Source organism: Squalius cephalus, assembly GCF_949319135.1.
Source record: "Squalius cephalus genome assembly, chromosome: 23".
Taxonomy (NCBI): Eukaryota; Metazoa; Chordata; class Actinopteri; order Cypriniformes; family Leuciscidae; genus Squalius; species Squalius cephalus.
In genome coordinates this window covers 24,801,191-24,804,914 of record NC_137144.1, presented here as the reverse complement: position 1 = coordinate 24,804,914, position 3,724 = coordinate 24,801,191, and positions in this window count along the sequence as shown.

The window sequence follows — 3,724 nt, the reverse complement described above, 5'->3', positions numbered from 1 at the left end:
TTCCTCGCTCACCTGCGATCGCCGGCGAAACTACAAGTCCTACTATAGCGAAGGCTTGGGCTGCTCAATATTCATGAGATTCACGGACCAGTTATAAATATTCATAAACGCGCGATGTATTCTACAAATTATACTCTTATAACAAATTATAAATTATAATATACTGTTATGCATAACATTTCAACCTTTTAAAATTCGAAATGTTAAGTTTATAAGTTTATAATAAGTTTAATTGTCTAAATAAACTCAAAGTAGACTACAGCTACACCCTGAGGTAATAAATTCATTGCACTTAGATTTAATTACTGATTAAGAAAATAGAGTTAAAAGTCAATAAAATAAGGCAGGCTGGAAATGACAGGAATTATTATAAGGAAGATGGATGGAAAGAGAAAACATAGTGATTAAACATTTCTTTAAAAAAATATACATTTTATTAAACCACAGTGGCGCGCGCTCCTTAATAACATGTAATATGAATAGCCTATATATAGGCCTATAGGATATACAAAATTAAAAATAAAAAAATACATAAAAAATTATAATAAGGTCCACATATTACCTATTTAATATTCATGAGATAATCCTTCTCCATAGTGCAGTTCGGGTTTCGTGAACTTTGACTGCTTCCCATCGCGCGCGAGCGAGTCTCGTGACGCTTTGCTTACCGTAGGGGTGTGTTCATTTGAACAAGGATTTGACACCAAAGGAACAGGATACTGCTCTTACTCATTCAGTGACTGCACAAGTATGCAGACATATGATCAGATGTTTGGACACGAAGACAAGTTTTCTCTTGGCTTAGTGCAAACAGATTATTAAAATATACAAAAGCGAGACAGCTAAGCTGATCAAAATTATCAGGCTTTAAAAATCCTTAATCCATGTTCATTTAATATTCATTTTTTGCATTTTGTGGAGGTACAAAGATTAATCTTTATCTACATATATCAAATTCATATGGAGTCAATGCTGTGACGGCTATATAGAAAGTCTTTATAGCAAGTAGTTTAGCATGTTATGGCAGATAAAATGCAATGCTGTCATATATAAAAAGTGAAACCTGTTGCATTACAGAGGATGTTAGATCATCGAGATCAGTAGTATGAGCAAGATCAGGTAATACCAGTTCGTCTTCTCTGTGCTAGGAAAATACTTGTAAAAAAGAGTTTGACAATTAAAATAGCTGAAATGATTTAAGCATATAGGCTTTGGTCCTGTGGAAATCTGGAAACAATAACAATGCAGTTACCCTGTGATTCAAAATTAAATTAAATTAAATGAGACTTTTTAGGCAGCTTTTTTGTATCAAGGCACCTCCTGAGAAAACAATTTTTAGGGGTTCAAGTGGTAGAAACCCTATTGTAATTGTTAAAATTTCCAAGGATCAGTAATCTCCCCTAAAATTTATCGGGCAGACCAAACTGTAAGTCGTAGAGACTGAAACTTTGGGGGATGGTACTCACATCGTCTACAATGTCACCAAGGCTCGCCCCAATCGACCTGATGGTGGCGCTACAAAGATCAAAAGTATGTAATGGCTCATCATAACTCCTAAATTGTTTGCTGTAGGCTTAAGTGTTTTATATCGTTGGAATCCTTGGCTCAAGACGAACAAAATGATTTGATCATCACCTTGGCGAATGTTTTTTAGTATTTTGGATTTTTCGGGGAAAAAAACAGTGCTATGGTTAATGTAAATTTTAGGGTTAAGGATGTCACTAACCCGAGAGGAAAAGCAAATTTCTTCCTTTGCTTTGAACTTTGAGCATTGTAACTTTGCAGATGTCCTTTATGCTCAAAGAGCAACATTACACACTAACTAAAGTTAGAAAAGTGAAATCATAACCAACCACCCCTTTAAAACATATATTTCCTTAGTAAATTGCCTGTTTTGGCTGTAAATGGTCTTTTCCATCATTAGGCTTGCTAAAACATTTTTTTCACCAGAAAAAAAAATGTTTTTGTGTCATTTTGGTGATCAAAGATGAGTTTTAAGGGATAAAATTATTGACTACAAAAAATATTTTTGGTTTTAACGGCCGGGGGAAAATCCCGAAAATCCCCTAACTGAAGGATCACCCATGTAAGTTGCTTGGAAACTCCTCTTTGCTGAGGGGCACGGCGTTTATTTAATCTAATTAATATTCATGAGCCATAACTTCAACATCTACTAATAGTTCTGACTCATTCATCAGTGGTGATACAGCGCCCTCGGATAATCTCACCACTTCCCTAAACATTTAGCCGCATTAGAAACCACTGTTCAAAATCACTGATTTACTCATTAAATATAGTTTCACTTTCGATTTGAAGTAAACTGTCATTTCGTCATTTGTAGTCTTTGGTGACTTCAACATTCATCTCGAAAAGCCGTATGCAACAGACTTCATCTCTCTCCTAGCCTCCTTCGATCTCAAACGACTCATCACTACAGGTACTCACAAATCAGGCAACCAACTGGACCTGATTTACACACGCAACTGTATCACAGACAACATTCTGGTGAGACCTCTCCATGTTTCAGATCATTTCCTCATTACTTTCAGTCTACAGCTTCCTACCCGTGCACCACCAACTACCCCACCAGTCACTTTCAGACGAAACCTGTGCTCACCTTTCACTTTCACAATCACCCCATCAAGGTCGGTCAGAAATCTTGGAGTGATATTTGATGACCAGCTGACCTTCACAGATCACATTTCAAAGACAGCTCGATCATGCAGGTTTGCACTGCACAACATCAGGAAGATCAGGCCTTTCCTAACTGAGCATGCAACACAACTTCTCGTCCAGGCCCTGGTCATCTCTAGGCTTGACTACTGCAATGCTCCTCTAGCTGGACTTCCATCATGTGCAACTAAACCTCTACAGATGATCCAAAATGCTGCAGCTCGTCTTGTCTTCAACGAGCCCAAGAGGGCCCACGTCACTCCTCTGTTCATCTCTCTGCACTGGCTACCTCTCGCTGCTCGCATCAAGTTCAAGGCATTGTCACTCGCTTACAGATCTATCACAGGCTCAGCTCCCTCCTACTTTCACTCACTCCTACGAGTCTACACCCCTACCAGAAGCCTACGATCGGTCAAAGAGCGACGTCTCGTGGTTCCATCACAGAGAGCCACAAAATCACTTTCCAGAACATTCTCATTCACAGTTCCATGCTGGTGGAATGATCTCCCCACCCTCATCCGGAATGCAGAATCCCTGGCAACATTCAAAAGACAGCTGAAAACCCATCTCTTCCGTGAGCACTTAACCTCATTATAAAAAAAAAACACTTTTCCTTTATATCCTCGCTTATCGGGCTTATGCTACTCTGAACAATGCCTGAACTTCGTATTTTAAGCACTTCTTGCTTTGTTTTTTGCCTCTTCACGATGACTCGCTTAATTTAGTCCTAATTTGTAAGTCGCTTTGGACAAAAGCGTCTGCTAAATGACTAAATGTAAATGTAAATGTAGGGAGCTTGAAACAGAAACAGAAACAGAGAGACATAAATATCTGGGAACTTCTGGGACAGGGTGGACCAGACAGAAACCTCTGAGACTGGATGGTGATAACTAGGAGCTTGGATACCATCGTGGCTGAGATGGTCTTGAGTGCTGACTTTGTGGCAAGAACAGGAATCTCTGGGGCAGAGACAGACGGGTCTGGCCAGTCATATATATATATATATCAGTCATATCAGGAACGTTGTTATTGGAAAGGGAGCGCTATCATC